Genomic DNA, 11,382 nt, shown 5'->3' with positions numbered 1-11,382 from the left:
TAAACTTCGTTAATCCTTCTCGAATAAGACTAATCTTATTCTTAAAAATGAATTGAACTGATCAGCTAAATCAGCATCAGATATTGGATGCATGATATTAGGGTTCAGCAGATTGTTGATGGCTTGAAAAAGAACCCGCTGGTTTCCACAGTTATTCTCAGTAAGAGAGCAAAAATAAATTCCTTTGGCATTACGAACCAAATCATTAACTAATCAACACTTATCCATATACAAACGAATGCTGAGGTCACTCCTGGTGGTACTCCATTTTCTGCTTCCAGTTTTCTTCTCAACTTTTTCGTCGATCTCATCTCCTCAGTAAACTTGGGCGCACGCAGGTGAAGAGTATCAGGCTTGTAAACAATAGATGCCTAAGGGTCACTTAATGAACTAAGAGTAGAATCGTAACGGTGGACAGACACAAACTATCAGTGGTGACCGAAAACAACTCAAAGTTACTTTTACCCGTATTTATCAAGTGGTTGTTTCAGAATTGTTAGGGTTTAGACTCTCATCACTTAATAGTATGCAACGAAACACCTCTTAGCATCACAATCAAATCTATGTCTGTGTCGTTTCAGGAACCTTTAGGGTCAATGTGTTACGAAGTGATGGCATTTTCCTGCATACAGTATTTTATCAGGTAAATGTCTGATACTCATCCATCTGAAGATTAATCTTTGATATTTTACTCTTGGACTTATCTTTTTCCAAATTATAGACTGCTTCGTTTTTTCATTGATAATTCTGTCCATTATGCATACCTGAAAAGAGATTTTTTTTTATTTGATGTCAACCTCAGCATGTCATTTCATTCAAAATGACCTCATGAATAAAAGTGCCGAAGCTGGAAGGGGTTAAAATTCATTCAAAACCAATACATTAACCTCTAAATCGAACGAAAAATTGCTTATAAGAAGAATAAAATCAGTTGGAATATTGCAAACAATATCAACCAAAACGCCTTCCTCAAATCTCTCCTCCTTTCCCTTAGTGAAAGAGCAACATGTTGAGAGTAAGAACATGAATCGGCGAGTGGTTAATTTATGAAGATGAAAAAGTTAAATAAGGTAAACATGACCATACTGTAAGATAGTCTCGCTTTTTCTTTCTTTTAAGATACCCAGTGGGTCAAACAGATTCAACTCAGGATGCTATCGGGGAAAGTAAGTGCACTACTTTTTTTCCCATTAATCGTGTAGATTGCTACGCATCATTTTTGTCTATTGTTTCTTGTGCAGTAATATTAATTGCGTGTGCTTTCTTTGTGTTATTACGTTACGTAGCATGTAATTAAACCGTATTGTTCATCGTTGGTCCAGTTTTTTCAGTGCGGGTTTGTCAAGTGTAGTTTGTATATTCGTTCTTTTCGCTTCACATTGCTTGTTCCCCACAAGGCAGGATTCACAACATCGCAACAATTGTAAGTTTGTATTAATGTAGTTTTCGTCGTCGTTTTCTTTGTAGTTTTCCTCGGGTATTTAGTGTAGTTTATATTATAATAGCTTTTCGTTTGCTGTTTTATTTGCAGTTTTAACCGTGTTGTTTTGTGTCGTGTCGTTTCGCCGTGTTGAAATTGTGCTTGTTAGAATTAGTCGCCCGTGGCAGTAACAAATCGTTTTTGCTATGCTAAGTTGTTGCATTTTAAAAAGCAATACCAAAAACACACTCCAAGATAGCGCATTTATCAAGTAAACAGCGGTGGCAGTTGTTTAATGAAACAACAAAAAGTGTCTTTTCTTCGAAAAGATGCAGTGGAAATCAATACAACGTAGAGTTGGAACACCAATTGGCACAACGATGCGGACAGTCGTTCTGCAAGTCAATTTGACCCAAAAACCGTGACAGATTTACGATACTTCCTAACGATAACATAGATACAAACAAGTAAATCTCTTTCTGCCTAAATGCAAAAGTAAGAGAGGCTGGATGATCACGTTTGTTTGTTATTTCTGATATGAAGCTGTTGCTTGATAACATCTTTTGTAAAATAAATAATCCCTCCATTGTAGTTTTCTACGCATTATCATATCCCATTCTTTTCCCTATCATTGGGAGACTAACACATGCAACAGGATTGACGTGGGATATCGCATTTCGGGCGGATGCTACTGTGGTAAGTCAACGTGTCAGAAACACACACACACACACACATATATAACATTGCGACAACACACGTCATGCAAGACTAGCAATGTGATGTACCTGATAGAATGCAGCAAATGTAACGATCAGTACGTAGGTGAGACAGGTCACCCAATTCACCATCGTGGCAATCAACACCGTAGCGACATCAAGGGTGGACATAAAAACACACCCTCTGTCAGACATTTTAAGAAGTGTGGAGTCGATCATCTTAAACTTACGGTTATTGAAAAAGTTAGAAGTCAAAATCAAGAAATCAGAAAAGCGAGAGAAAATTATTGGATTTTAAGACTCAATCCTACCATAAATAAGCTTACTACATGAGTTATAACTACTTTAACTTAGCTATTTTAGTCATCATAACACGTTTCGCTGTTATCTATTCTATTTTTATATTATTACGTCATGACCTGTATACTGTTGACACGAATTTTAAATTTGAATATTGCTCGTGTAATTAGTATGCTCCTGAGGAGGACCGAGACGGTCGAAACGTCGAGCTAATAAGCCAACAAAGCTACATTGGAGTTGGCCTCTTGACCATTACATTTCTGCTTTTATATATCTATCTATATATATATATATATATATAGATAACTAACTGCAGACAGTACTGTTTCGGCCTCCTGGGCCTCATCAGTGCAGTGCTAATGCTAGGATGGAGGAGAACCAATATGGTCACCCCAAACGATCCAACCTTTGTGGTATCGTCTAAGTCATGCCAGAGTGCTCAAACTAGAGTACACTAGCGAGCATGCGCAATTGCAGAGCAATGACTCATCCTAGTTAGAGTGCTCAATTTGGACATGAAAGCAAAGCTTTGTATGCCAAAGAGCTATATCTAACTGCACACAGTACTTTTTTTTTTTAAAAATATAAAAGCCTGTAGACCAGGCGGTTTTATTTCGTCAATGATATCTATTTACAATTCTAATTGATTAAAGTATTCGAATTAAATTATGAGTTACTTAAGTGTTTACAGGTCTCCATTAACTAATGACATTTTCTCTTACAGGCGGCACGAACAGCGCACGGGCTATAACAGCCCGGAGTAAGCGCCCACCTGTAAGAGCTAACAAAGTTCTATTTACAAGTTTTCTATTTATAAAGTTCTATTTACTATTTACAAAGAGTTTTGTCGCGACCATGTGGGGCGCAAACAGCGCGCGGGCCTGTAGCCCGGAGTAAGGACCCCTCATGGGCGAGGTTTAACAAGTTTTATTATATACAAAGGTTCAGGGGGGAGCAAGAGAGGGAAAGAAGACAGGTTTACCAGCATCGGCCGAACAAAATGCGTTTTTAAAAGACCAAAAATTCCTTAAGGTATCAGTGTCGCTGCTAAGAATTCTGAGCTGGACATCTTTTTTAATTAAGTCGATAATCGCGTTGGAGCTCAAAAGAGAACCTTCGAAGGTAGCTTTATTTCTGGCAAGCCAACACCAATATATGATGGTTGCCTTGAGAAAGTTAGATAAGGATATACTGGTGGTAGATTGGTCTAGGGAAAAGGGGTAATAGATAGAGGTAGGGGAGATAGAGAAGGGGGAGTCGAGTAGAACACGAAAAAGGGGAGAGAAATAGTCCCAGACTTTCACAACTCTGGGACATCCCAAGAAACAGTGTTCAATAGTTTCTGTTTTACCGCAGATCGCGCATTTGTCATTATTGATGTATCCCCAAGACTTTAGGAGATATCTTACGCGGATCATTCTATGGATCAATAGCCAAATTAGATCGTTCTTCTTGTTCTCAATTAGCTTTAGGCGAGACTTGCGCCACACCCAGGCCCAACGATTGATGGGGCGGTCCATAGCAGACGCCCAAAAACCGGAGCACCGGGGTGCAACGCAGACGGGGTCAAGCAACAAAAGATATAAATTCTTACTGGTGAGTAAATCAGGTAAGGCACCAGTTTTCTGATGCAAGGTACGGAAATTATCTAAACAAAGCCGGTAGTAATTGGAAGGAAGGAAGGAAGAGGGGCCAGAATTTGTGGGAAAAGAAAAACGGGGATCTAGAATAGTTAGCTTATGTCCTAAAAAATATCGAGCTAGGTAATGCCATTTGGATGTGCCAAAGTCATCTCTTAAACTGGAAAAAACAGAAAGGCGCAGGCTAGCGCACTTAGCTTTAAAATTAACGACGTTGAGGCCCCCAGAGAATGGGGGCGCACAACAGCGATCGCGACTTACATTTTCCATTTTTCCTTTCCAGATAAAAGGCCAAATGATCGACTTAAAGCTATCGTGCACCCAACGGGGTGGGGGGATGACTTTAGCAACGTGCCATAAACGGCTTGCGCCTAAAGTGTTTACAATTAAGGTTCTACCGATAAAAGACAGGTCTCTTTGTTTCCAAAGATTTAGAACCGAACTTAGTTTGTCTAATTTGGCCCGCCAATTGTCGTCGTCGACATTGACGAGGCCGTTTGAGAAGTAAACACCAAGCACTCTCATTTTAGTGACCCATTTAAGGCCATAGGGAGATTCAATTCTAGTTCGCCATTTTCCTAACCACATTGCTTCAGATTTGGACGTGTTCAGTTTAGCGCCAGATCCTTGTTCAAATTTTGATACGACTCGGAGAAGTGAAGAAAGAGATCTTTCGGATTTTAAGATGCAAGTAGCATCGTCAGCGTACTGGGATATTTTGTATTGAAGGCCCCCTGCTCCGGGGAGCAGGAAACCTTCAATATCTTTACAATTACGGATTTGCGTTGATAATACTTCTGAAACTAGCACATAAAGGAGAGGAGATAATGGGCATCCTTGTCTCACCCCTCTTCTTAAGTGGACAGGGGGGGACAGGGAGCCATTAACAATGATTCTAGAGAAGGCTTTAGAATAAAATAGTTCGACCCACCCACAAAAGGAGGGGCCGAAACCAAATTTACGCAATACTCTCATCATGAATTCGTGGTCAACTCGGTCAAAAGCTTTTTCTTGATCTAAGGAAATGAGAATACCTGGTTCATTAGTTTTGTCAATCATGTCAAGGGCATCACGAAGTAAGGCCAAATTTGAGAAGATAGTGCGGCCGACCACGCCGCACGTTTGGTCTGAATGCACGATGGAGTTCATGACTTTTTTCAATCGTTCAGTGATGATTTTAGATGCTAACTTGTAGTCAGTGTTTAACAAGGAAATTGGGCGCCAATTTTTTGCGAGGCGTCGATCATCTTTTTTGTGGATGAGTCGTAGGAGGCCCTCGTACTGGCTATCCGCGAGGGAGCCAGCAAGAAAGGCCTCGTTCAAAACAGAAAGGAGAGATTCGCTCAAATCGTTCCAAAAACACGAGTAAAATTCTGTTGGGAGACCATCAGAACCGGGTGACTTGCCGGTCTGAAGGCCTTCCAATGCAGTAAGTAATTCTTTATTAGAAAAAGGGCCTTCACATAGATTGCGCTCATAATCAGTCAGTGAAAATTCGAGGTCGTCAATTATTTCAGTTTGAATTCGCATATCAAGAGGATCTTTGGTGAATAAATTCTTGTAGAAATTGGTTAAAATTCTTTCAAGATCATTTTGAGAATTTCTGAGAACACCGTTCTCGTCAAAAAAAGATTCAAAACTATTCATGTCAGCTCGTTTTTTCTCCAGACGGAAGAAATAGCGTGTTGGTTTCTCGCCTTCTTCGAACCATTGTGCTCGGGAGCGGACTTTAGCTCCTTCGGCTTCTTTCGAGATTAGAGAGGACAATTGGCTTTCCAAATCGCTAATTACATCTGGGTTATTTAAGCGATTAGAATGTAAAGCGTTTTTAGCATGGGTTAATTGCTTAGTAATTAGGATTCTTTTGGCATTTGCTATTCTCTGTTTACGGATACAGTGTGAAATACTTGTTTTGCGGATTTCAATTTTTAGAGCATCCCACCATTCGCGAAGGGAGGCGAATTCGGGAATTTTAAGCTTAAAGTTATTAATCGATTTTGACATAATGTTTTTAAATTCTACATCTGAGAGTAAAGAGCTGTTGAACTTCCAAATTCCAGGACCGTGATTAGAAGGGTTAGTCGTTAGTTCAATTTTTACAAAGTCATGATCGGATAGGTCGTATACGCATGGAAGAATATTACATTTCGTTACTAGGGTTAAGCCTTTAGCGACGAGAAAGCGGTCAATTCTAGATGCCTGGGTATGGTCTTTGTTAGACCAGGTGAAAGTTACTTTGCGCGGGTTGTTTTTGCGCCAAATGTCTGTAAGTGAGAAGTCAGCACAAAGGGATCGGAGAAGTTTTTGATCAGACAATAGGATGGCGGAACAATTTAATTTATCTAGGACATTGTCTACACAATTAAAGTCTCCCCCAATCACTAGATCCCCTTGGGGGAGAAAGTAATTGTGCAGACAAGAGAAAAAACTTTTACGATCCGAAATAGTATTGGGAGAGTAAATGTTTACTAAATTTAGTTTAGAATTATAGTAGTCAATGAGTAAGCTCAATATTCTTCCTTCGGAATCGGTCAAAAAACGAATAATTTTGCCTGGGAAGTTTAGAGAAAAGAGGATGGCAACACCGGCAGACCTGCCAGTCCCGAAGGACCACAGACATTTGCCGCGCCAGAGTATTTCGAATTCCTCCGCTTGTTTTTTGCATGAGACATGTGTTTCTTGTAAAAGGATTATGTCACAGTTTGAATAATTTAATTCTTGAATAATTTTTCGACTTTTACTGGAGGACCCGAGTCCTCGCACATTTAGAGAAATTATTTTAAGCTTACTCATTGAATATAAATAAAAAATTAATGTCTGTACCGCCTTCTCCTAGGTTTAACTCTCTCCCATCCATCATCATCAGTTTCGGAGCCAGAGTAGTCACGGCGGGAAGATCTATCGCGGTCATCGCGGCCGCGATAATAATCTCGATCGTTTCTATCTCTCTCTCTTCTGTCGTCTCTCCGGTCATCTCTTCGTTCTTCTCGATCGTCCCTCCCTCGCTCGTCTCTTCGTTCTCTTGGTCGTTCTCTTCTACCTTCGTCGCGTTGTTGTTCTCGTTGTTTCTCTTGATCTTGTTGTTTCTGTTGTTCTTGCTGTTTCTGCTTTTCTAGTAATTTCTGTTGTTCTTCTTGTTGTCGCTGTTGTTCTCTCTGTTGTTGTAGTTTTTTCTGCCTTTCTTCTCTTTCCTTGGCGCGCTGGGCTCGCTCTTGTTTCTTTTCCTCTTCAGTTTTAGGTGGCGTTGGCTCACTGTCGACGTTCGCGCTGAAGAGCAGGAAGGGGCATTGAGGCATGGAATGGTTGTCCGCTAAACAAACGGAACATCTTGGCGAGTCTTTACATTCTTGAGCTCGATGCCCAGGGCATTCACAATTAAAACAACGGACTGCAGAGCAGTCTTTGGCCATGTGGTCAGTAGCTCCACAATTCCGGCAAGCTTTTGGCTGATTTGGGTACCATATTTTAATAGGTTCACCAGCTATGTTGATGTTGGCAGGGATGGTTCGATGTAGCGCCATTCGAGCCGTTCTTACTCCATTCTCGATATGTTGTGCAATTTTGTCGCGCCGAAATGAAAGGACACGACCGTAGTGGCTGAGTCGGCCAATCACGGCAGTGTCGGGTAGTTCAGCGGGGGCTTCATGGATCTTGACGAGGACCAAACGATTTTCGCAGTCGCCCAAGAACACTTTGAGACCGGCAATCACGACAAAAGGTGTTTCAAGAGCGGCTTCTTTAGCTGCACGGCTCTTAAAAGTTACGATCCAAGATCTATTGGACGCCTTTCTCTGGATTCCGGTGATAGCGTCAATATCGATTTCTGCCGCGTCAAAAGCTTCGAGAATTATTTGCGATGTGACGATTGTATCAACGCTAAAATAGATAGAGCGATCCTTCGTGATTTTACTTTGACTAGGAGCATTCAAAAAAGGCACGGCCTTAAATTTCACACCCTTATTTTCCAGATTTTTCAGTACCTCAGGGATTTCGATTTCCACGTCTGCGTCCCAGGACTGTGAACCTTCTACCACGCTTGCGTCTACGACGTCTCCTGGATTCGCTGTCGAGTTATCGGTAGTAAACTGGCTGATATTTTCACTTTCCTGGCTGTCCATGTTGACCAATTGCTGCAAAAGCAAGAAAAATAAACTTTTCATAAGCCTTTTAACTCAAGAGGCCGAGAAGCTTTTTACTGTTTCGGCCTTCTGGGCCTCATCAGTGCAGTGCTAATGCTAGGATGGAGGAGAACAAATATGGTCACCCCAAACGATCCAACCTTTGTGGTATCGTCTAAGTCATGCCAGAGTGCTCAAACTAGAGTACACTAGCGAGCATGCGCTAGTGTACTCTAGCTCAACTAAAAGATCAACTAAAAAGCTCAACTAAAAGATGCAACCTCTGCCTCAAAGAAAAATTCCTAATCATCTGCCGGCCCGAACTATCAACACTAAACAAACGTAATGAACTCGTGTCTTCATGCCGCCACAGAAGCAAAGCCCTCCTACGCAACAACTAAACTGTCAATTTCGCGCTGCATAAATTAGACTAGTTAGATCATGCAAATTATATTGTATATAAGCAATGGTAAAGTTTATTCTCATTAAATCCCCTGATGAGTGGGCGACCACGAAACAGGCTTGTAGGGATGAACTTGTAGTTTACTAGTCTTTTTCCTCCCACAATATATACTTCGCTCTACTTCTATGTATTGAGCACTGTTCTACGAAAATCAAGTCACACTTTATATATATATATATATATGTGTGTGTGTGTGTGTGTGTGTGTGTGTGTGTGTATTGCACCTTTCTTAATTTCAGAGAATGTAATAGCCTACTCCAGGTATGCAATGAGACAAGCGGAGCGCGATCGTAATACGGCTACTATTGCGCCGTTCACTATCCCGTTCCGTTGAAAGTCTGGTACAGCATGGCGTGTAAGTAAAACGTAATCTTCCATTATGAAAGACTAAACGATGACCCGAACCGGAGTAACCGGAGTATTAAAGGGAGAGGTACTTACAGAGAGAGTTGCTTGCAGAGAGAGGTACTTCTAGAGACAAATTGACATATATATCAACTCACCGGTAAATATTTCAAGACAAGCAATCAAAACAGGATATCAGAGCAGAGAACTGTATACAAGAGGCCAATCAGAGCAACGCCAAAAAATGCGACCGACCAAGTTGGAATTGTTTTTGTATATTAACACCCTTTCACTTACTGTGCAAATTTATCCACGAATAACTCTTGTGTTTGATGGACATGATAACGGAGAGTGCGGCCAGACATGGACTTCATCTCAGTATGGTGAGTATTAAAATCTCCAAAATTATTAAAGAGATCAGTCAAGTTATGGGAAGCAAATATCCGTGTAAATGCATTTAAGGCGGATTTCTTGACATCTTTGACATCTTTCTTTCGACGAAACAAAACTAAGAGTAATTCCCAAAAAATTTTATGAATCGAGTTTTTCTAGAGGGCTTCGGATATCTGCTCCATATCAACTTTCATGTTAATTTCCTTACTATTTTCTGTGATTTTTTTCTTTTGTTTTAATCACAAAATCAGAAAAGCAAAATGGTGGAGGAGGGGGGGGGGGGAGGGAGAAACGATAAAAATTGTGAAAACCTGGTAGGCAGGTACACAGTGAATCAATATCACTTTTCCGTTAATAATTTTATCTCAAACAGGTTACAGAAAACGTCCCCTTTATGGTTACACATGTGGCAGCCTTGGAATATACAATAACTATGCAGGAATGATGTACGTGAAGTAAATATTGGAACCGTCGTTAGCATAGATGATGAGCCGAACGTAATATGTAAAGTTACCGTGATTTACACAACCTTAAATCGTAAATGTATCTGAGGAAACGGAGCTGTTGATATTTTTAGCACGGAACGACATGGATAACAGCAAAGTAGTTAAAAATGTAGTCCATCTGGACGGCAGATGAATAGAAATCGATACCTTGACAAGACAAGAACTCCCTTTTTGTTTTGTCCTTCAGTTTGCCTTCACACACACAAACCTTTTGTGGATCTATGGATTAATCCAAAAAAAGTTCTAATAAAAATCGATACTAATATTTTTTGTGATTCATATTGGATTTAGGAGTTAACTTCTGATTCTATCAACGTTTATAATTGGTTGACCATTTGAAACAAAGTTACAACTTACAGAATATTATTCCTGTCGAACAGATATCTTGAGCGTGCAAACAGTTGAGAGCTTATGATTCCAGCGGAGGAAAAAGTCGCAGTAAATGAAAATAACTAAATTCATGAGCTAGCTTAATAGGTACGTAAATAGATAAATAAGTAAATCAATACGCAAATGTAAAAGTTTTAAAAAATAGATAAAGAAACGATTAAATATAGGATTTCTTGCTTTCTCACTTATCTTGGGAGTGATCTTTATTACACATACCGTGGAATATCGATCCGGCCGAAGATTCGAGAAAACTGTAAAAATTTTATTAACTATGGATTAATTCATATCAACTGGACAAAGTAACTTGTTAGAGATCAATTACCCAGTCGTTAAGTGCAACCTGACTGACAGCAAATTGTAATCATTCATGGATAGAAAACTTGAACAAATCCAGTGTAGTTCAACGCAAAATGCGACCACCTTCCCATCTTATTCGACAAATGCCAAAATCTGGAAACAAACCCCACGAACAAACATTGCCTTTTCATCAATGCATTGGCGGTGCACCTCGTAAAATAGTGGGAAACTAAGCTAAGCCATTAACAACATCTCGACTGCGTTGCCATTAAATTCTGCGAAACCAGTGATGTAAAAAAGACATTAATCAAGTACAGTAAATGTTGAATAATCGAAATAAATCAAATTGAAAAAAGAGGAGAAAGGCAATTACAACACTAGGTCTAAATGGATCTACACAGAGGTATTCGCCGATAGATCAGGCCAAATGGGCCGTTTCCACGGAAACGTCCATACGCTAAGTAGATTATCACCTATTCGCATAAGAAATATGTAAAATATTTGTTAATTTGGGTAGATAAGTCTATTTCTCACATTTTCACAGAAAATCTGAATTACAATGTTGTTACAATTATTTAACAAATATATAAAATTACATGCGCGGATAGGGACTGGGCTACAATGGGTTTAGAAATACAAGATAATTAATTAAATAATTAAGAATTAACATTTAACAATGTGGGTATGCAAATATATATAAAAAGAAACTATTATTTGTTGAAGGCTAAAATAGTCCTTGGGAAAAAGCTGCGGCGCAGTCTTTCGGTCCTGCATTTAGTCACTGAAAAATTGCT

General features: G+C 39.8%; 2 long non-coding RNA genes across 3 annotated transcripts in view; both read left to right on the top strand.

Annotated features, from left to right (window-relative positions):
* LOC148735571 (uncharacterized) overlaps positions 1 to 2,726 on the top strand; it is a 10,051-nt gene extending 7,325 nt beyond the window's left edge. For both annotated transcript variants that reach the window (XR_015998814.1, XR_015998813.1), the window contains 2 exons: positions 582 to 643; positions 1,120 to 2,726. This is a non-coding gene — a long non-coding RNA (uncharacterized LOC148735571). The remainder of the gene's footprint in view (positions 1 to 581; positions 644 to 1,119) is intronic.
* Positions 2,727 to 8,829: 6,103 nt separating this feature from the next.
* On the top strand, positions 8,830 to 11,160 carry LOC148735570 (uncharacterized). Its single transcript, XR_015998815.1, has 2 exons — positions 8,830 to 9,385; positions 9,769 to 11,160. It is a non-coding gene; the product is annotated as an uncharacterized LOC148735570 (long non-coding RNA).
* The last annotated feature ends 222 nt before the right edge of the window (positions 11,161 to 11,382 follow it).

This window comes from Stylophora pistillata, chromosome 3 (assembly GCF_964205215.1).
Source record: "Stylophora pistillata chromosome 3, jaStyPist1.2, whole genome shotgun sequence".
Taxonomy (NCBI): domain Eukaryota; kingdom Metazoa; phylum Cnidaria; class Anthozoa; order Scleractinia; family Pocilloporidae; genus Stylophora; species Stylophora pistillata.
Note: the sequence above shows the minus strand (reverse complement) of the source record. Positions and strands in the feature narration are given on the sequence as shown.